The sequence below is a fragment of the Rhinopithecus roxellana genome, chromosome 13, assembly GCF_007565055.1.
Source record: "Rhinopithecus roxellana isolate Shanxi Qingling chromosome 13, ASM756505v1, whole genome shotgun sequence".
NCBI lineage: Eukaryota > Metazoa > Chordata > Mammalia > Primates > Cercopithecidae > Rhinopithecus > Rhinopithecus roxellana.
The window spans coordinates 89,247,333-89,270,722 of record NC_044561.1 but is presented as its reverse complement, the minus strand read 5'-3'; the positions used below and the strand labels follow the sequence as shown (position 1 = coordinate 89,270,722).

At 40.5% G+C, this 23,390-nt stretch overlaps 1 protein-coding gene across 4 annotated transcripts in view; it reads left to right on the top strand.

The window, feature by feature from the left end:
* Positions 1–23,390, top strand: part of MACROD2 (mono-ADP ribosylhydrolase 2) — a 2,180,049-nt gene that overhangs the window by 163,044 nt on the left and 1,993,615 nt on the right. The gene's annotated exons all lie outside the window — the stretch shown is intronic.

The window sequence follows — 23,390 nt, the reverse complement described above, 5'->3', positions numbered from 1 at the left end:
ATAATTGCATTTTTAGTATTTTAAAATTCTGTTCCTTTTTCTCCTCTACATTTTTTTTTCGCTCTGTTGCCCAGGCTGGAGTGCAGTGCTGCGATCTCAGCCCACTGCAACCTCTGCTACCCAGGTTCAAGCAATTCTCCTGCCTCAGCCTCTTGAGTAGCTGGGGTTACAGGTGTACACCACCATGCCCTGCTAATTTTTGTTTTTTTAGTAGAGATGGGATTTTGCCATGTTGGCCAGGCCGGTTTCGAGCTCCTGACATCAGGTGATCCACCCACCTTGGCCTCCCAAAGTGCTGGGATTACAGGCATGAACCATTGTGCCCGGCCTCCTCTACAATTTTATTTTAGTATTGTTTATTTTTCAATTAGTCCAGGTACTGATGCTTGTATTAATGACCGTTAATACATAATCTTGGCGAGTCTTGTGTTTCTGTTGGTAAAACATTTTCATGGACTCTATGCTAATGTGATCATTTTTACCTATCTTTAAGCAGTTTTTCATCATTGTATGCTTACATTAACTTTCCATTCTGTGTTGACAACCTTTTAATGTTAATCAAACAACTAAATTTGCTTTGATCATAAATTTAAATTGGGATGAATAGGTATAGATAAAAAATAAATATAAATGTTATAGATAGATGTCAATAATCAACTTCTCATATTATGATTGAATTGAAATGTACTGCTAAGGTTATAGTTAGGAAAACCAAGTAAAATATATTGAGGTTTTCTTGGTGCCAGCATAGCGTTTGAGAAGAAAGTTCTAAGAATAGCGAGAGGAGTGATGAATTTAGCGAATCTTTCATTAGTAGTAAGGTGTGATTGCTTGAAAACAAAACAATCTTTTTGAGTGAGAAATAAAAACAGTGGCAGAAATATATATATATATATAGAAAAAGCCAATGCAAAACCTTCCTAGTGGGTGGCAGGTAACCCTACATGCTTTAGTGCAATTAAAATAGGAATGTTCAAAATGTAAAAAAACAATGGAAAGAGAAGTCCATCTGGGAATGCTGAGAGGGAAAGATGCCCAAAGTTTCAGCTGTTTTGTGATCCTGGGGGCCTCCTCGGGGTACTGGTTTTACAGTTCCAAGAGCATATTAAGATTTTTTCAGATACAACCAATGTTGCAGCTATTAATGAGAACAGACCATATCAACATTATTATTTTGATCCTCAAAGGAAACAATACAAATGCCTCAGCAAGTGCTTTCTGATTGTGTAAAACTGAAAATAATTAACTGGAAAATGATCAAGGAATGATTTTCAGAAAAGATGTGATATATATGTTCTGTGATTGGTGAAAGCTAAAATAATCATATTAAGATAAGAAAAAAAGTCCTTGATTAAAAGACATTCACCACGCCATTTAAAAAATTTTGCACAATTTTAGTTTTATATATGTTATTTTTCAATCAGGTTCATATAACAAAAAGCAAATGTTTTAATAATATATTTATGTAGTATCAAAAAGGAAGAAGACTCCTCTTCCATTTATTTATCATGCTGACTCTTGTTTTAAATTCTAATTTCAACACCCTTTGCCAGTTTGGAGAAATGATTTGTCAGCTGCTCTGTGAAGAACACTAAAATGCGATAGGAATATTTTAAATGTACAAGTACTGAAAGGAAAGTGCAGGTGTTTCCCAAGACTTTGAACTGATGCTCTGTTATTTCTTAATAGTGTTAGATCTACTAAATATTTAAAAGGCTTTTAAAAGATAAATGGCTTTTTTTCATTCCTCATGGTGCTGCTGACTTGGCTGTGTCTGATTTTGAACTGATGTCATCAGTATTGACTTGAAACATTGCATGGATCCTTTTCTCATTATGCCTGGCGAGTGTACTGGGCAGCTTTTGTTGCTGAATGATACTTTTTTATCTAAGGAGAATACCAGCAACAAAGGGAAATTCCATGGACACTGAAAATGGAACCTGCTAGGGTAGGTTCAGTATGTAATTTAATAATACCTCTTTTTTTTCTTTTGAGACAGAGTCTCACTCTGTCGCCCAGGCTGGAGTGCAGTGGCACAATCTCAGCTCATTGCAAGCTCCGCCTCCTGGGTTCACGCCATTCTCCTGCCTCAGCCTCCCAAGTAGCTGGGATTACAGGCGCCCGCCACCACACCCGGCTGTTTTTTTTTGTTTGTTTGTTTGTATTTGTAGTAGAGACAGGGTTTCACCATGTTAGCCAGGATGGTCTCCATCTCCTGATTTCGTGATCCGTCCGCCTGGGCCTCCCAAAGTACTGGGATTATAGGCGTGAGCCAGCACGCCCGGCCTAGTAATACCTGTTTGAATTTTAATCAGCGAGCTCTGCCATAGCTTTCCTGGAAATTGTGGTGTCATATTCCTTTGACTGTGCCTGTAGCAGTTCATCGTCCCTTGGGCCACAAGCCTATATAATAACTAATTTCACTCTGATCTTTGGAAACACTATGTGTGAATCTCTATTTTAGCATTTATAATGCATGTCATAATTATTTGTTTACATGAAACTCTCGCCTGCTAGAATGTGAGCTCCTTAAGGATGAGAACTAAGTGCTTTTTTCTTTGCATCTCACGAGCTGTTAACACTGGGTGGAAAGAAGAGAGCCTTGGGGAAGCCTCTTGGATGTATGTTTCACAGTTGAAATCTCTGTTAATTTGACTTAGGATAAGAGTACTTTGTTTTGACTTGAAACTCCTAGTGAGAGTCATTCCTTAATCAAAATAACTGATACATATATATACACACACACACATATATGTAACTCATATATACATGCATTTATGTTGACCTATGTTTGAAATATATATGAAACATACCATATATGAAATATATAAATGTATATTTGAAATTATCATAAATATATCTGTAATAACATTCAAATTGAATGCTTGTGTCTAAAACATTCAAATTGAAGAAACATAATTGGCTCAAAATCAGTTAACAATTTCTTCCGAGATTTCTACTTTTATATGTCTTATCTCTTCACATACATTTTACTTTTTCTGTACAATTAAATGTTATAAATACCTCCCCATCAGTATGCTATTTCATGTACAGATTGGTTATCTGTGGTATAAGGAATGTCACAAATTTCAAAACTTACTTTTGGCCTTTTTGAAGTATTTGACTAGAGAATCCACAGACATGACTGATTAAAAGGGATTATCAGCTTTCACCTAATTCAACTTTAAGCCTTTAGTCTGGCTTCATTTAAACAAGTCAAGATAAATGTGTTCCTGGCTTTTTTAATATTAAGATAGGAAATTCGTTTCCTCTTTAGTAATGCATTTTACTACATTTTATTAACTTTTTTTCTGTTGTGGTTAAACTCATTTTAGAAAGCTTTTAAAATTCAGGATACCCTTTTCTGTGAAAACAAGCAGAATTAATTTCTATTATGAATAATCAGCCTATAAAAGTTATCTATCGGCCGGGCGCGGTGGCTCAAGCCTGTAATCCCAGCACTTTGGGAGGCCGAGACGGGCGGATCACGAGGTCAGGAGATCAAGACCATCCTGGCTAACACAGTGAAACCCCGTCTCTACTAAAAAATACAAAAAAACTAGCCGGGCGAGGTGGCGGGCGCCTGTAGTCCCAGCTACTCCGGAGGCTGAGGCAGGAGAATGGCGTGAACCCGGGAGGCGGAGCTTGCAGTGAGCTGAGATCCGGCCACTGCACTCCACCCTGGGCGACAGAGCAAGACTCCGTCTCAAAAAAAAAAAAAAAAAAGTTATGTATCATTTTATCTTAATATTTAATTATAAATATCAGTTTTTAATTTACAGTCACTACACTAATTAGCTGGGTGCAGTGTGCTCTGCCTGTAATCCCAGCACTTTGGGTGGCCGAGCCAGGATGATAGCTTGAGCCTGGGAATTTAAGACCAGTATGGGCAGTATGACAAAACCCTGTCTCTACATAAACTACAAAAATTAGCCAGGTGTGGTGGTACATGCTCGCAGTCCCAACTACTTGGGAGGCTGAGGCGGGAGGATTGCTTGAGTCTGGAAAGCTGAGGATGCAGTGATCTGTGTTCATGCCACTGCACTCCAGCCTGGGTGACAAAGTCTCCAAAAAAAAATAAAAAAAGAAAAAAAAAGAAAAATAAATCACTATGCCAAAGTGGGGGTTACGATCATCTCTGTTTTTAAAAATTATCTATGCAAGCGTGGGGCATAACCTTTGTTATAGCTCTTTCTTTCTTTTTTTTTTTTTTTTTGAGACGGAGTCTCGCTCTGCCGCCCAGGCTGGAGTGCAGTGACCGGATCTCAGCTCATTGCAAGCTCCGCCTCCCGGGGTTATGCCATTCTCCTGCCTCAGCCTCCCAGTAGCTGGGACTGCAGGCGCCCGCCACCTCGCCCGGCTAGTTTTTTTGTATTTTTTAGTAGAGAGGGAGTTTCACCGGGTTAGCCAGGATGGTCTCGAGCTCCTGACCTCGTGATCCGCCCGTCTCGGCCTCCCAAAGTGCTGGGATTACAGGCTTGAGCCACCGTGCCCGGCCTGTTATAGCTCTTTCACTGCTTTTTTTGGCTCTATTTCCCAAATAAAATAGAGAAACAATATTTTAAGGAATGCATTGTCCCCTTAGCTTTCTTATTTTGCCTTTTCAGAAACTATTTTTGTTTGCAGTATTGCTTAACTATGAAATGCTAGAATTCATAACCCACTATCTTCATTTCTTCCAGGCTATTAGCTTAATAACAAGAAGAAAAATTGATTCTTGTAGTACCTAAAATGACATTTTCTGCCTACATAACCTGTTAATCCAGTTTTGAGTTCCCATTACATTTTCATCATCAGTGGCAAGCCAAATTAATTTATAGTAGAATCATTCAAAAAGTTTAGTTTGCAGATTTTAAAGTTGCATTTCATATCAATTTTATTTATGCTTTTTTTATATTTAAATTGCTTTCTATGTGAGTTATCCATGTAATTTTCATCCCAACTGAAATTAACCTTTGCATAATTTCTGCTTTCTTGAAACTACTTTTTCTTTTGAAGATTAAATATTGTATGATTACCGGAGTTGGTGATTGCTAACTACTGAGAGTTAGTGTCTAAAGCATAGTTTCTGACTGGGATAAATGAAACTACTTTGCAATAGTCAATGTAATTTATCTGTGAGGGTCATAGTGAACAGATGGTTTTCTGTCTTACAAGATTTTAAATCTTGAATTTCACAGAGTTTGATATTTTGCACATTACCAGGAGTATACCATCAAAGTCATGGATTTCAAGTGATCCAACTCTGCTAGCTTTAAGAAAATATTAATTTATGCTGGTTTATGTTCCAGTTCTTGAAAGAAACGGGTACTTAGATGAAATTAGGTGTTTGACTTTTAGACTGGGCACAATTAAACTACAAAGGATGGCTTAAAAGACTGAGAAAGGAGCAAGTCAGACTTCCTATTCATGCTATGAGGGTCTTTTTTTGGAGTCCTTAGATCAAGGTATAGTAGAGTTGAATTCTTTCATGAATGCCACCTCCTTTTTTTCTCTGTCATCCTCTTTTTAAAAATTGATACATAAAATTTTACATATTTGTGGAGCACATGCAAAATTTCATTACATGCATGGAATGTGTAATGATCAGGTAAGGGTATTCTGGGTACCCATCATCTTAAGTATTTATCATTTGTTGTGTTGGGAACCTTTCAACTCCTCTCTTCTAGTTACATTGAAATGTACAACACATTTTTGCCAACTATAGTCACCCTACTCTACTTTTGAAAATTAGAACTTGTACCCTCTATCTAACTGTTTGTACCCATTGCTCCTGTCTTCATCCCCTCCTCCCACCCACACATCCTTCTCATCCTCTGGTATCTTACCATTTTACTCTCTACCTTCATGAGATAAACTTCATGAGTAAAGTTCATGAGATAAATTTTTCAGCTCCCACATATGATTGAGAATATGTGAGACTGGTTTTTCTGTGCCTGGCTTATTTCACTTAACATAATGACCTCCTCTTTAATCCATGATGTTTCAAAAGACATAATTTCATTTTTTGTTGTAGCCAAATACTATTCCATTGTGTATAGCCACATTTTCTTTATCCATTCATCCATTGATGGACACTTAGGCTGACTCCATATCTTTACTATTGTGAGTAGTGCTGGAATAAACATGAGTGCAGGTATGTCTTCAACATACGGATATATTTTCCTTTGGATAGATAGCCCATGGTGGGATTGCTGGATCATATGATGGTTCCATTTTTAGATTTTTAACAAAAATCTACTCTTTTCCACAGTGGCTAGACCAATTTACATTCCATCAAGAGTGTATAAGAGTTCCTTTTTCTGTGTATCCTTGCTAGCATCTATTCTTTTTTGTCTTTTTAGTAATAGCCATTCTAATTGGGGTAAGATGATAAATATCTCATTGTGGTTTTGATTTACATTTCCCTGATGATTAGTGATGTTGAGCATTTTTTCATATACTTGTTGGTCATTCATATGTCTTCTTTTGAGAAATGCTTATTCAGGTCCTTTATCCACTTTTTAATGGGATTATTTGGTTTCTCAAACTGTTGAGTTGTTTGAGTTCCTTGTGTATTATCCTGCGTATTAGTTCCTTGTTGAATGAGTGGTTTGCAAATATTTTCTCCCATTCATCTGCTGTCTCTTTACTCTGTTGTTTTCCTTGCTGGGCAGAAGTTCTTTAGTTTAAAATAGCTTAACCTCTCTATTTTTTTTTTTTTTGTAGTTATTATCTGTGTTTTTGAGGTCTTAGGCATAAAATCCTTGCCTAGACCAATGTCCTGAAGTATTTTCCTATGTTTTCTTCTAGTAATTTTATAGTTTTGGGTCTTGAGTTGATTTTTGTATATGTATGGTAAGAGATAGGGGTCAAGTTTCATTGTTTTGCATATGGATATCCAGTTTTCCCAGCACCATTTATTGAAGAGGGTGTCCTTTCCCAAAAGTATGTTTTTGGTGCCTTTGTCAAAAATCAGTTAACTGAAAATATGTGGATTTATTTTTGGATTCTCTGTTTTGTTCCATTGATCATCAATGTGTTAGTTTTTATACCAATATCATGCTGTTTTGGTTTCTATAGCCTTGTAATATATTTCTAAGTCAGGTAGTGTGATACCCCCAGCTTTGCCTTTTTTGCTCAGGATTGCTTTGGCTACTTGGGCTCTTTTTTGGTTCTATACAAATTTTAGGATTGCTTTTTCTATTTCTGTGAAAAATAACATTGACCAGGCATGGTGGCTCACACCTGTAATCCCAGCACTTTGGGAGGCCAAGGCAGGTGGATTGCCTGAGGTCAGAAGTTTGAGACCAGCCTGGCCAACATAGTGAAACCCTATCTCTACTAAAAATACAAAAAATTAGCTGGGTGTTTTGATGGGTACCTATAATCCCAGCTACTTGGGAGGCTGAGGCAGGAGAATCGCTTGAACCCGGGAGGCAGAGGTTGCAGTGAGCCTAGATTGTGCCATTGTACTCCAGCCTGGGCAATAAGAGTGAAACTCTGTCTCAAAAAATAAATAAACAAATAAATAAAGAAAAGAAAAATAACATTAGTATTTTTATAGGCATTGCATTGAATTTGTAGATTGTTTTGGGCATTATGGTCATTTTAACAATATTAATTATTCCCATCCAAGAGCATAGGATATCTTTCCATTTGTTTGTGTTCTCTTGAATTTCTTTCATAGTTTTATAGCTTTTTTTAATAGAGATCTTTCACTTTCTTGGCTAAATTTATTCCTAGGTATTTTTTTTTGTAGCTATTGTAAATGAGATCGTCTTGTTGATTTCTTTTTCAGCTAGTTTGATATGTATGTATAAAAATGCTACTGATTTTTGCATGTTGATTTTGTATCCTGTAACTTTGCCGAAATTAGTTATCAGGTCTAAGAGTTTTTTTGGTGGAGTTTGAAGTTTTTCTAGATACAAGATTATATCATACGCAGAGAGGGGTAATTTGACTTCCTTTTCTCCAATTTGGATGTCTTGTCTTTGTTTCTCTTGCCTGATTGCTCTGGCTAGGATTTCCAGTATTGTGTTAAGTGGGAGTGGTGAAGTGAACATTCTTGCCTTTTCCTAGTTCTTGGAGAAAAGGTTTTCTGGTTTTCCTCATTGAGTATGGTGTTAGCTGTGGGTTTGTCGTATATGGCCTTTATTATATTGAGTTGTGTTCTTCTATGCCTAGTTTGCTGAGAATTTTTGTGATGAAGCGGTGCTGATTTTTATTGGATGCTTTTTCTGCATGTGTTGAGATTATCATGTGGTTTTTGGCCTTTATTCTGTTGATATGATGTGAAATGTTTATTGATTTGTATGTGTTGAACCATTCTTGCCTCAGTGGGATAAAGCCCACTTGATCATGTTTATTATTTTTTTGATGTGCTGTTGGATATGCTTTGCTGGTATTCAGGTGAGGATTTTTACCTCTATGTTCATTAAGGATGTTGGCCTGTGGTTTTCTTTTTTGTTGAGTGTTTCTTCAGTTTTGGTATCAGGATAATGCTGATCTTATGGAATGAATTAGAGAGAATTCCCTCTGCTTCAGTTTTTTGGAGTAGTTTGGGGGAAATTGGTGTTAGTTCTTCTTCGAAAGTTTGGTAGAATTTGGCATTGAAGCCATTTGGTCTTGGACTTTTCTTTGTTGGAAGACTTTTCACTACTGAGTCAATCTCATTATCTGTTTTTGTCTGTTCACATTTTCTGTTTCTTCCTCATTCAATCCAGGTAGGTTGTATGTACCAGAATTTTATTAATTTTTCTCGTTTAGGTTTTCTGGTTTGTTATTATACAGCTGTTTCTATTAGTTTCTGATGATCTTTTATATTTCTGTGGTATCAGTTGTAATGTCTCCTTTTTCATTTCTAATTTTATTTGGGTCTTTGCTCTTCTTTTCTGTGTTAGTATAGCAAGTGGCTTGTCAATTTTATCTTTCCAAAACAACTAAATTTCCATTTTCTTGATCTTTTGTATGTTTTTTAGTTTCTGTTTTGTTTAAATTCTGCTCTGATTTTTATTATTTTTTTCTTCCACTAATTTTGAGTTTGTTTTTTTCTTGCTTTTTTAGTTCCTTGAGGTGTATTTTCGGATTATGTATTTGAAATCTTTACACTTTTTTAAAAATTTAATTTTATTTTAAATTCAGAGGGTATGTGTGCAGGTTTCTTACATGGATATATTGCATAACGTCTGGGTTTGGGCTTCTGGTATTTCCACCACCCACATAGTGAACATTGTACCCAGTAGGTAGTTTTTAAATCTTCACCCCCTTACGCTCTCTTTCCTTTTGGAGTCCCCAGTGTCTATTCCATCTTCATGTTCATGCGTACCCATTGTTTACCTCCCACTTATAAGTGAGAACACGCAATATTTGATTTTCTGTTTCTGAGTTATTTTCCTTGGGATAATGGCCTTCAGCTCCATTCATATTACTGCAAAGGACATGATTTCATTTTTTTTTTTTTTTTTTTTTTTTTGAGAGGAGTCTTGCTCTGTTGCCAGGCTGGAGTGCAGTGGAATGATCTCGGCTCACTGCAGTCTCTACCTCTGGAGTTCAAGCAAGCAATTCACCTGCCTCGGCCTCATAAGTAGCTGGAATTATAGGTGCGCGCCACCACACCCAGATAATTTTTTGTATTTTCAGTACAGATGGGGTTTCACCATGTTGGCAAGGATGGTCTCAGTCTCCTGACCTCATGATCCGCCCACGTCGACCTCCCAAAGTGCTGAGATTACAGGCATGAACCACCGCGCCCGGCCAATTTCATTCTTTTTAATGGGTGCACAGTATTATATGATGTATAGGTACCACATTTTCTTTATCCAATCAGTCGTTGATAGACCCCCCCTTTTTTTTTTTGAGACAGTGTCTCACTCTGTCGCCCAGGCTGAAGTGCAGTCGCGCAATCTCTGCTCACTGCAACCTCCGCCTCCCAGGTTCAAGCAATTTTCCTGCCTCAGCCTTCCATGTAACTGGGACTGCAGGCGCCCGCCACCACACCCGTGATTTATATTCTTTGTTTGTTTCTTTTTAGTAGAGATGAGGTTTCACCGTATTAGTCAGGATAGTCTCCATCTCCTGACCTCCTGATCCGCCCGCCTGGGCCTCCCAAAGTGCTGGGATTACAGGAGTGAGCCACCGTTCCCGGCCTGATAGACACTTAAGTTGATTCAATGACTTTGCTGTTGTGGATACGGCTGCAATAAACATGAGTGCAGGTGTTTTTTTTCTATGATGATAAACTCTACCTTCTTGATGTAGGTGTTTATTGCTATAATAAACTTCCCTCTTAGCACTACTTTTGCTGCATCCCATAGGTTTGATATGTTGTGTTTTGATTTTGAATTGTTTTAAGAATTTTTTTTATTGCTTTAATTTCTTCCATGACCAAGTGGTCATTCAGTAGCATGTCGTTTAATTTCTGTGTAGTTGTATGGTTTCAAAAGTTCCTCTTGTTATTGATTTATGGTTTTATTTCACTGTAGTTTGAGAAACTTGATATGATTTCATTTTTTTATTTTTTATTTTTATTTTTATGTTTTTGGAGACAGAGTCTCGCTCTGGTGCCCAGGCTGGAGTGGGGTGGCGTGATCTCGGGTCACTGCAAGCTCCACCTCCCAGGTTCACGCTATTCTCCTGCCTCAGTCTACCGAGTAGCTGGGACTATAGGTACCCGCCACCATGCCCGGCTAATTTTTTTGTATTTTTAGTAGAGACGGGGTTTCACTGTGTTAGCCAGGATGGTCTCCGTCTTCTGACCTCGTGATCTTCCTGCCTTGGCCTCTCAAAGTGCTGTGATTACAGGCATGAGCCACTGCACCCGGCCATGATTTCATTTTTAAAGAATTGGATGAGACTTGTTTTGTGTCCTAATATATAGTGTATGCTGCTGAGTGTTCCATGTGCTTATGAGAAGAACATGTATTCTATAACTGTTGGATGAAATGTTTTCAAATATCTCTTAGGTCCATATGGTCTAATATGCAGTTTAAATCCAATGTTTCTTTGCAAATTTTCTATCTAGAGGCGAATTCTGAGAGTGGGGTGTTGAAGTTCCTAATTATTATTGTACTGAAGTCTTTCTCACTATTTAGGTCTAATAGTAAATAGTATTTGCTTTATATATCTAGGTGTTCCAGTGTTAGGTGCAAATATATTTAGAATTGTTGTATTCTTTTGTGGAATTGATCTCTTTATCATTTTATAATGACAACCTTTTTTTTCTTTTTACTGTTTGGACTTAAAATCTGTTTTATCTAAGTATAGCTACTCCTACTTTTGATTCTTATTGGCATGGAATATTTTTTTTTCAATTCCTTTGCTTTCAGCCTGTGTGTCTTTACAGGAAAGATGAGTTACTTATAGGCAGCACATAGTTGGGTCATGTTTTATTTATTTATTTATTTTTAATTCTTTCAACCTGTCTATATTTTTTAAGTGGAATATTTAATCCATTTACATTCAAGGTTGCTATTGATATATGAGGGCTTATTCCTGTCATTTTATTAATTGAAGTCTTTGTTATTTATATTCTTTGTTTCTTTCATTCTCTGTTATTGTTTATCTTTGTGGTTTGGTGGTTTTCTGTATAGGTCACATTTGAGTCTTTTTATTTGTGTTTGCTTCACCAGTGGTTTTTATATTTTCATGTTTTCATGATGGTAGATTTCATTCTTTTGCTTCTAGGTATAGGACTCCCTTAAGCCTTTATTAGAGGGTGGGTCTAGTGATGATGAATTTTCTCAGCATTTACTTATCTGGGAAATAGTTTAGTTCTCTTTCATTTATGAAGGATACATTTTCTGGGTATAGTATGCATGACTGTCAGTTTTCTTCTTTCAGCTCCTGTGAATATATCATCCTACACTCTTTTGGCCTGTAAGCTTTCTATGGAGAAATCTGCTGTTAGTCTGATGGGGTTTCCTTTATAAATGATTAGATACTTTTCTCTTGCTGTTTTTGGAATTTTCTCTTTGTCTTTGACTTTTGACAGTTTGACCATAATGTGCTGTGGAGAAGTCCCTTTTGAATTATATCTATTTGGGGATCTGTGCGCCTGCTGAATCTGTATGTCTAAATCTCCTGCTAGGGTTGGGAACTTTTCATCTATTATTTCACTAAATAGGTTTTCTGACTCTCTCATTTTCTTTTCATGTTCTGGAACACCAAAAATACAAATATTTGATCACTTTATGGTATCCTATATTTCATCTCAGCTTTGTTCATTCTTTTTTTTTCTTTTTTCTTTTTGTCTGACTAGGTTATTTCATTAGACCTGTCTTCAAGTTCTGAGATTCCTTCTTCTGCTTGATTTAGTTTATTATTGAAGCTTTAGAATATATATATTGTATTTCACTCGTTGAATTCTTCAGTCCCAGAATTTCTGTTTTATTCTTTTTTATGATATGTTTTTGGTAAATTTCTCATTTATATCCCAAATATCTGGCTCATTTGTATTGTTTTTCAGAGTTCTTTTGTATCTCACTGAGTTTCTTTAGTATAACTATTTTGAATTACTTTTCTGGGATTTTGTAAATTTCTCTTTGATGGGGGTTCATTGCTGGAGAATTATTACATTCTTTTGCAGGTGGCATATTTCCTTCTTTTTCATGTTTCATGTGTCCTTATGTTGCTCTCTGCACATCGAGTGTAGCAGCTGCTTCTTTCAACTTTTTTGACTTTGCTTTACTGGGAGGACTTTTTTTTTGAAGATGTATCATGGTGTTGGTTGGATAGGGCACTTGGCTTTGATTCTGGATGTGTGCAGTAGTATAGCTTCTGTGTAATTTCTTTGGCTCTAAACAGCATCAGGGGTGTGTGTGATTTCTTTGGTGGCTTAGGGTGTGGTTGTTAATGGAAGCTGTGGTGAAATTTTGCTGGAGACTGGGATGCCAGGTGGGCCAGTTTTGGGGCCCCAGTGGTGGCAGCAGTGAGCTTAGTGTGCCTGTCCTTGGACCTTAGGGTGGTGTATGCTGGCACTGGCATTAGTGGGTCCAGAAAGGCCTAGTCTTGAGCCTCCAGGTGACTTGCTTAGGTGCCAGGAATGGCAGTGGTGGGTCAGGCAGGTAGGCAGGTTCTCGGTCCCCTGGGCAGTTGGCATGGAGAGAGCGATGGCAGTATCAGTGGTGGGACAGTTGTCTGGGACAAAAGTAGTCTGTGCTAGTGTTGGCAGTGGGTGTGACAGGCTGGGTGGGCCTGTCTCCAGGGCTTCAGGCAGTGTGTGTGTGTGGTTGCCAACTGTGGTGGTAGCAGCAGGTTGGGTGGGCCTGACCACAGACTCTGGGAGGAGTGCCCAAGTGCCAGTGATGGTGGACTTAACTGTTTGATCACCATGTCCTTGGATGGCATGCTTACTTGCTGGAGGATGAATCTTCAGGTGGGGTTTGAAGCATCTGTACTACATCCTTGCTACTGAGGAGGGCAAGATGCCTTTCAGGAGGAGCAGCTGTAAGCAGGCGGCTGGGGCGCATGCACTTTGCTAATGCTTTGGCCTTGCAGTAGCCCATAGTGGCAGTGGCTGTGGGCATTTGAATTTGTCCTTGGGGTATGTGAAAATCCATGAACCCTCTGCTGCTGGGCTGAGGTTGCTGCCAGTGGCTTCTGCATTGGCCCTGGCAGAGGCTGCTGCAGGCAGCAAATGTAAATGGCACTCCAGGGATGTGGGGATGCATGGGCTGTTGGGACCCAGGGAACGATGCAGTTGATGGGGGCTGAGTTCTCAAAATGGTGCTGTGCCATAGCTGCTTAGGACTCAGGGTTTGTAGGACTCAGTATGAGCTCTCTCTCTAGAGCAATACTGTATCCAGAATTGGTTCCTTCCAGTGGGTTCTTGGTCTTGCTGACTTCAAGAATAAAACCACAGACCCTTGCGGTAAGTGTGACAGTTCTTAAAGATGGTGTGTCCGGAGTTTCTTCCTTTTGGTGAGTTCATGGTATCACTGACTTCAGGAGTGAAGCTGCAGACCTTTGCAGTGAGTCTTACAGCTCTTAAAGGTGGTGTGTCCAGAGTTGTTCCTTCCTTCCAGTGGGTTTGTGGTCTCGCTGGTTTTCAGGAGCAAAGCTGCAGACCTTTGCAGTGAGTGTTACAGCTCATAAGGATAGTGTGGACCCAAAGAGTGAGCAGCAGCAAGATATATTGCGAAGAGCGAAAGAACAAAGGTTCCACAGCGTGGAAGGAGACCCAAGTGGGTTACTACTGCTGGATTGGGTGGTCAGCTTTCATTCCTTTATTTGGCCCCGCCCAAATCCTGCTGATTGGTCCATTTTACAGAGTGCTGAGTGGCCTATTTTATAGAGTGCTGATTGATGCATTTTTACCGAGTGCTGATTGGTGGGTTTACAAACCTTTAGCTAGACACAGAGCACTGATTGGTGCATTTTTACAGAGTGCTGATTGGTGCATTTACAAACCTTTAGCTAGACACAGAGCACTGATTGGTGCAGTTTTACGGAGTGCCAATTGGTGTGTTTACAAATCTTTAGCTAGACACAGAGTGCTGATTGCTGCATTTACAATCCTTTAGCTACACAGAAAAGTTCTCCAAGTCCCCACCCAACCCAGAAGCCCAGCTGGCTTCACCTCTCAATCCCCACTCTAAGCAGAAGACCCAATTGCTGTTGGGAATTGGGCAATGACCACTCTAGCTACTGCCTGCTGGATAGGGGCAAAGAAGGGGCCCACCCTGCAGTTGTTGTGTCCTCCAGAGGGCAACTCTTTAGGCCAGTGAAAGGGCCAGCAGGTCAATCCAGTGGTCCTCGGTAGTAGTTGTTAGTTGAGCTCATTTGGGGTTCCATTTGTAAGACCATCTGTAGCTTGATGACCTTGATTCTAGAGGAAACAAATTTGACAAGGGGGTTAAAAATACCAGACCCGAAGGTGAGTAATAGCAAGATGGCTGTCATGGGACCTAGAAAGGGGAGAAGCCATGTTGCCCAACTCCAGAGATTGGTATAAGACTTTTAAAGGCATCTGATTTCAGAAACCTTTTCCTGTAAACGCTGGGTGGCATCTTGTACTATCCATGACTGGTTAGTGTAAAAGCAACACTCTTTCCCTAAGAAGATGCAAAATCCTCCTTTCTCAGCAGTGAGGCGGTCTAGGCCTCGGTGGTTTTGGAGAGTCACTGCTGCCAAAGAGTCTATTTGGGATTGTAGAGTAAGGATAGATTTTGTTATTTCTTGCAAACTGTCTGAGAAATCCTTTGAGAGTGTGTGGTAGTTGGATACTACATGTTACACTGTTAACTTTTCAAACTTTACTTTTGTTGAAAACCTTGTAAGTTTGGGATTTTAATTATCTTTGCTATTAATAAAACCTCGTTCAGTCTGTATTAACTTTGAATTGGTATAGATGGCTCCTTCTTGATTCTGTAAGTACTTTAAGGTTTAGCCGAGTGCAAACAGCTCACACGTTTGAGCAGACCAGTTATTAGGCAATTTCCCTAACTCTGCTTCTACAAGGGTTTCCTTATCACTTACTGAATACTCATTGTGTCGTTTTCCCTCAGTCTCCTGGGAGGAACCATCTATCATCCTGTCCTGAAGAGAGTTCCTCCTAGATCTGGTCCGACCTTTGTATGGTAATTAATTACGATTTAGATCCCCTGTTAGGAAACCTGCTGGGTTAAGGATTTTTGATAGGAAGGCTACAGGTTGTCAGTGGCCTCAGTGCTTTTGGTCTATGCCCTTGTTTACACTGACAACAAGGTGGTATTGGAGTGTTATAGGGTTACAGAGAAGGCCTTCAATTATCAACTATAGATTTTAACTTTACCCTGGCTTTTAAAGGAATAGGGCACACTGTTGTTTCTTTACTACTTCCATCTCTCTTTCTCTTTGACTTCTTTGTCTCTCTCTGACTCCCTCTTTGTCTGTCTCTTCCTCTCTCTCTCTTTGACTTTCTGTGTCTCCCTCTCTGTCTCTCTGACTCCCTGTTTGTCTCTGTTTCTTTCTCTTTCTGTCTCCTTCTCTTTGTCTCTGTGTTTCTTCCTCTCTCTTTCTCTTTCTGTCTCTTTGTCTCTTTCCTTTCTGCTGGTCTTTCCCTGCCTCTGCTAGCTGTTTATGCTGCTGTTCTCCCTTCTCCTTCCGCTTTGGATGGCTTTGGTAATGTAAGACTGTGACTTTCTTGGGTTTTTGCACTGTGTGCAATAACTCCATGGTTTCCTTGTGGTATTTAATGGGGGTTCCTCCCGAGGTTAGGAACTCCCTTTGTTTCCATATTGCAGCATGGGCATGTAGGATTAGATAAGCATACTTGCTATCTGTGTACACATTTATTCTTTTTCCCTTTCCCAGTTCTAAGGCTGAGGTAAGTGCCACTAGTTCTCCTAACTGGGTGCTGGTCTCTGGGGGAAGAGGCTTACTTTCAAGTATGGTTACATCACTAACTATGGCATAACCTGCCCTTCATATCCCATTCTTCACAAATGAACTTCCATCAGTATATAGGTTAGGGTCAGGATTAGCTAAGGGGACTTCTAAGAGATCATCTCGGGCGGCATAAGTCTGGACTATAATTTGTTGGCAGTCATGCTCGATTGGTTCCCCATCCTCTGGGAGAAAAGTGGCAGGGTTGAGGCCCATGCACATAAGTATTTGAAGCACCAGTCCCTCAAGGAGTAGTGCCTGATATCTAAGTAGGCAGTTTTCCGATAGCCATAAACTTCCTTTGGCACCTAGTAAGCCATTTACATCATGAGTAGTCTAGACAGTGAGATCCTTTCCTTGTATTATTTTGATAACCTCTGACACTAAGACGGCCACTGCTGCAACTACCCATAAACAGTGAGACCAGCCTTTTACTACTATATCAGTTTCCTTACTTAGGTATGCCACTGGTTATGGGGCTGTCCCATGAGTCTGAGTAAGGACTTCAAGAGCTATCCCTGCTCTCTCTGTGATGTATAAAGAGTTTTGTCCTGTGGGAAGGCTTAAAGCTGGAGCTTGTACTAGGGTCTGCTTTAAGGTTTTGAAGGGTGTTTCTGCCTCTGGTTCCCATTCTACTAGATGAATATTTGCCCTCTGGGTCTCCTTGATTAGAGTATAGAGTGGTCTGGCTATCTCACTGTATCCAGGGATCTATAGTTGGCAAAAGCCAGTGATTCCCAGGAACCCCTACAACTGTTTTAATGTCTTAGGGTGAGGATACACCAGTATAGGCTGTATGCATTCCTTGCTGAGGACCCTGGTCCCTCTGGCTAAGATTAGGCCTAGATATTTGACCTGCTGTAGGCAAAGCTGGGCCTTTGACCTAGATGCCTTGTACCCTTAATTAGCTAGAAATTTCAAGACACCCAGAGTAGCCTGCTGGCATGAGGCTTCCAAACTGATAGCCATAAGTAAATCATCCACATACTGAAGGACTGGAGTGCCTGGAATTGAGAAATGGCCTAGATCTTGGGGCAGTGCCTGACCAAACAGATGAGGTCTATCCCTAAACCCTTGGGGCAAGACCATCTACGTAAGTTGGGACGTGTGGTCTGTGGGATCCTCAAAGGCAAAGAGAAACTGGGAGTCAGGGTGCAAGGGAATACAGAAGAAGGCATCCTTGAGGTCCAGAATAGTGAACCATTGTGCTTCCTCTGGTATTTGAGAGAGCAGGATATAGGGGTTGGGTACAACTGGATATAGAGGAATTACTGCCTCATTGATGAGTCTAAGATCTTGCATTAGTCTCCACTGACCATTCAGTTTTTGTACTCTTAGAATTAGGGTGTTGCAGGGACTGCTGCATTTCCTTACTAAGCCTTGAGCTTTTAAATGTTTAACAATATCCTGTAATCCTTTATGAGCTTCAGGCCTTAAGGGATATTGCCTTTGATAAGGAAAAGTGGTGGGATCTTTTAGCCTGATTTGCACTGGGCGGGCATTTTTTTCCCTTCCAAATTGTCCTTCCAATACCCAGGCTTCAGGGTTGATTCCCTCCTCAAGTAGGGGACAACAAATGGGTAACTCATTCTCATATTCATGTAGATAATAGCTCCAACTGTGGCTAATATATCCCTCCCTAATAAGGGTGTGGGACTTTCAGGCATAACAAGAAAGGCATGTGAAAAGAGCAAAGTCTCCCAATTACAACTGAGAATGTGGGAGAAATACTTGGTTACAGGCTGTCCCAGGATTCCTTGGATGGTAACAGACTGTGAGGACAGTCGTCCAGGACGTGAGATTAACACTGAGAAGGCTGCACCAGTGTCCAGGAGGAAGTCAATTTCCTGGTCCCTGAATGGTTAAATGTACCCAGGGCTCAGTGAGGGTGATGACATGAGCTGGCGCTTGCCCTGGGCACCTTCAGTCCTGTTGTTGGATCATCTGGTTGGGGGCTTCTGGCCCAGAGAACCATTGCACTCTGGGGCAGTTCGCCTTGCAGTGATTGCCTTGGCATAGCAGATATGGACGAGGGGGCGGCTTGTTTCTCATTGGACACTCTTTTTTAAAGTGTCCTTGTAAACTACACTGATAAAAAGCCCTACTGGGTGATTGGCCTGCTCCATTTTCTGTCCTCTCTGAACCACCAAGGTTTGTTTGTCTGAGGGCCATGACTAAGACTGTGACCTTTCTCTGATCTTGCTTTTCCTTTTGGGCCTCTTCCTCTTGGTCCCTATTATAGAACACCGAGGTTGCCAAGTTTAATAATGCTTTCAGATTTTGTTCAGGGCCCAGGGCTTGCTTTTGGAGCTTTCTCCTGATATCTGTGGCTGATTGGGTAATAAACTTATCTTTTCGGATCAATTGACCCTTGAGTGAGTCAGGTGACAGGGGAGTATATTTTCTTAAGGCCTCCCATAGCCGCTCGAGGAAGGCAGAAGAATTTTCTTCCTTTCCCTGAGTTATGGTGTATGTGTACATCATCGAATAATTAATGGACTTTTTCCTAATTCTCCTTAGTCCTTCTAGAACACAAGTCAACAGATGTTTATGACTCCAGTCCCCATGATCTGAGTCGAGGTCCCAGTGGGGATCCATACTGGGGACAGCTTGCTGACTGGTAGGGAATTTGTCCCTTTCTTCAGCTGTCATTCTATCATTTACTTGAGTAAGATACCAGGTATCTCCAAACTCTCGGGCTGCAGCTAAAGCCACATTCTTTTCATTAAAGGCCAGGGTGTGATCTAACAATAGCGTGACATCTCTCCAAATGAGATCAGAGGTTTGCCCTAGACCCTGTAGGACATCTATGTACCTATCAGGATCATCTGAAAACTTCCCCAGGTCTGCCTTGATCTGCTTTAAATCAGAGAGGGAGAAGGGGACATGTACCCGGGTTGGGCCAAATTCCCCTTCCCCTACAGCTTGAAGGGGACATGACTAGTAGTCCGGGGGTTTTTGTGGTGCTTTGAAGATTTCTTTGCTTATTTCCTTCTGGGCAGGGAAGATTAGAGGAGGCTTATCATTAATAGGAAGGGGAGCTATGGGGAGGCTAGGATATGGGGATAAGCTGACCGGTCCTCCTGTGGGATATAAATTGCAAGGTTTGCATAGTTGTGTATTCTCCTTCAATGAAAAGAAAACTCGGGCATAAGGTATTTCACTCCATTTGCCTTCCCTCTTACAGAAAAGGTCAAGCTGCAGGATAGTATTGTAATTTATACTTCCCTGAGGTGGCCATTTTTCCCCATCAGAAAGAGAATATTGGGGCCAGGCCGTAGTGCAGAAAGAAATGAGCTGCCTCTTTTTCAGGGTTTGCAGATCAGATTGGTCCCAATAGCTTAAGATGCATTTCAACGGTGAGCCTGTTGATGCCTGAGTATTTCCCATCTGAAAGACAATGCCGCCCACATTTTTGATTTGTTTGTTTCTTCCCCTGCCCAAGAACCCGCAACGATCCCTGGACCCTTCATATTGGAATAGTTGTGCTCACCGATGCAGCAGCAGAAATACCTCTTACCCAAGAACCTGCAATGTTCCCTGGACCCTGCTGATTGGAATAGTTGCGCTTACCAATGCAGCAGCAGAAATACTAGTTTTCCTCCTAGACCACAAGGAGGACCGAGGAAGGTCAGATTTAGTGGCCCTTACCAACGCATTCTCGAAAACCTGCACCCTTTCCTGTCCTCCTAGACCACAAAGAGGACTGAGAAAAATCGGATTCAGTGGCCCTTAGCTACGCAGTCTCAAAAATCTGCTGGAGTCCTAAGCGTTCTCCTGTTAGTATTGGGACTTTACCCCTGTCCTATAAAGATGTTATGTCCCCAAAATGAAGTGGAGGCCCATACCTTGAGGGAGGAGAGGGATCTCCAGAGTTGGAAGAGTGATGCCTTTTTGTCCTCACTTATATGAATAGGAAGGGTGAAGGGTATACTTTCTGAAGCTCCCCATATCCTAACATGCGGAATAGCTTTTGTTAGGCCTGCTAGTCTGAGGGAGGATCCTAAAATTCCAGATCAGATAGTCCGCCGCCCCAACAGGGCTTTGGGCAAAAATTATGTCTTTCTGATTGGTGAGCCCAGGTGCCTAAAGAAGGTAACAGAGTCCTAGAGTTTAAACTAGAAATTATTCTTACAGGAGAAGCTAGAAAACACCAGAGACAGGGAGTGGTTTTTAGAAGCAGGACTAGCCTCAGAGAAGAGAGGCAAGAGAAAGTTTGTCTGACAAGCATTAGGACCCAGGAGGCAAGGGTCAGGATATATAGGATAGATGGGTGAGTCCCAGGTGGGCGACATAACTTGGAGAGTTCTGCTCATGGCCTCAGGGTCAACCAACTTGTTGTCGGGACCCCAGAGCTGAATGGCTTTCCTCTCTGTTGATCCTTGACTCAGCCCAGAAGTACAGGAAAAGTGGAAGCTGGTTCCAGGCAAACCAACGCTCCCAACTCTGAAGAGTCAGGGGTTGTTAGAGAGCCCTTTCCCAGAAAGCCTGACACCCATGTCTTTAGTCCGATGACCATGCTAGTTGCTTTTAACTGGCTGACAGGTGCCTGGTATTTAGCCCCCAAATTCTAAGGAAAAATAGGACAGAATAGCAAGTGAAAGGGGTCTGATGGTATTCACCGCTTGGCGATACGTGGTAGTCCCTTTGTGGTCATCAAAATGTGTCCCATTTGGGTCGCCAAAATGTGTCCAGAATTGGTTCCTTCCAGTGGGTTCTTGGTCTCGCTGACTTCAAGAATGAAGCCGCAGATCCTGGTGGTGAGTGTTACAGTTCTTAAAGATGGTATGTCTGGAGTTTCTTCCTTCTGGTGGGTTCATGGTCTCGCTGACTTCAGGAGTGAAGCTGCAGACCTTTGTGGTGAGTGTTACAGCTCATAAGGGTAGTGTGGACCCAAAGAGTGAGCAGCAGCAAGATTTATTGTGAAGAGTGAAAGAACAAAGTTTCCACAGCATGGAAGGGGACCCGAGTGGGTTGCTGCTGCTGGCTTGGGTGGCCAGCTTTTATTCCCGTATTTGGCCCTGCCCACATCCTGCTGATTGGTCCATTTTACAGAGCGCTGATTGGTCCATTTTACAGACTGCTGATTGGTCAGTTTACAAACCTTTAGACACAGAGCGCTGATTGATGCGTTTTTACAGAGTGCTGATTGGTGCATTTACAAACCTTTCGCTAGACAAATAGCATTGATTGTTGCATTTTTACAGAGTGCTGATTGGTGTATTTACAAACCATTAGCTAGACAGAGAGTGCTGATTGATGTGTTTTTACAGAGTGCTGATTGGTGAGTTTACAAACCTTTAGCTAGACACAGAGCACTGATTGGTGCATTTACCATGCTTTAGCTAGACTGAAAAGTTCTCCAAGTCCCCATCCAACCCAGAAGTCCAGCCAGCTTCACCTCTCAGTACTATCCCACAGTCTCCAGGCAGCTCTCTGTGTTGGTCTCAGGCCGTGCAGGGGTCAAGTCTTTTCCTGTGTTTCTCCTGTGACTAGGATTGCAGGAGTTCACAGTGGGAAGGCAGCCTGCTGGGGGATCTCTTACTTATCATTTTCCCACGTTAGGTAGCCTCTCCAGGCTCCCAACTGATCTCAGTCAAGCAGGCTGCCTTGCTTCCCTTTCCTTTCTTGCTTTAGGTGTTTCTGTCACTTCGCTGTTGAATGCCAGTGTTCTTTCTTAGATGATCTATTTTAAGTGTGATTATCCACTTGCTATTTGGGTTCTTCTTTGTGGAAGAGAAGAGTACCAGATGCATCTAGTCAGCCATCTTGAACTTGCCACCTTCTACTTTCAAATTATACATCTTTAGAGAAATAATGAAGATACTTGTACTTTTTCTTTCCTAACATTGAAATGTGTTTTGATTAGAGACAATAATGCCCTTTATAGCAGGGATATAGCTTATTTATATTTATCTTCTTAGTGCCTGCCACGGAGTGGCTACTCAGTAATTTAGTGAATAAATGAGTAAATGCATTGATGGATGAATGAAAATCCCTCGGTTATCAGTGTGGAAATTTTTAGTCATTAGGCTATGTTATCCTGCCTATTTGGCCTTTTCAGGAACCTATCTCTACTAGGTAAGTCCTCACTAGGACATTAAGCTCTAGATTCTAATCTCTAATGTTATTGTTACCATGATTTTCAGAAAGGAATTAACTTCTCCCATTTTAATGAAACATAACAGGCTCTTGCGTATGTCTTAATAGAATTAACACAGTATGATTTCTGGTTGAAATCATCTATTTTTCATTTTGGCTTATTGCTAAATAATGTATCAAAGTGAATTATTTATCATAAATAAATGGTAAAATACAATTCACACAGGTTGTCCCTTGAGATCTAGTATCTTCTGTATAAAGAAATGTTTTTAAAAATAATTATTTTGTGATGGCCATAGGCTTCTGAAGTTATTAGAAAGGGATATATGGATTATAGGAAATATTTTCATGATAATATGGTAGAATAAAATTTTTCTAGTTTTATGGTAATTATTTAGACTCTTTCCTTTTAGACTATTCCGTGTGTGTGTGTGTGTGTGTTATACTTGCATCTGTTTCTTCATCTGTGCCCAAAATGTGGGTTCTCAAAATTTCAGTTAGCTTTCTATTCTTATCTCTCTGTAGACAGTTTCTCCTTTGGAAAATAGCATCTATTTTCAGGGATTCAAATATTCTTTCAAGTTAATTCCAGAATATTTCTCTTTAGTTTTAATCCACAACTGAGCTCCAATTCTAATATCATCAAATTATGTAATGTTCATTTCCACCTGGAGGTCTCCCAGATAGTCCAACTTCAGCATGTCTGAAATCAATTTTTTTCACTTTTATCATTCTCCCTAGTTTCAGAAACTTGGATTCACCTTCGATCCCACTCACTTTATCTCCCTGCAGTTTTTTCTTTTCTTTTTCTGGGAGGTAGCTTTTGTATCATTTCCATTCTCATTGTTCCTCTCCCAATTCAGCCATTTATCCTATTGTCCCATAATAGATTTCCTTATAGCTACTTAACTTTTCTTCTAGTCTACTCCCACCTCCCTGAACAA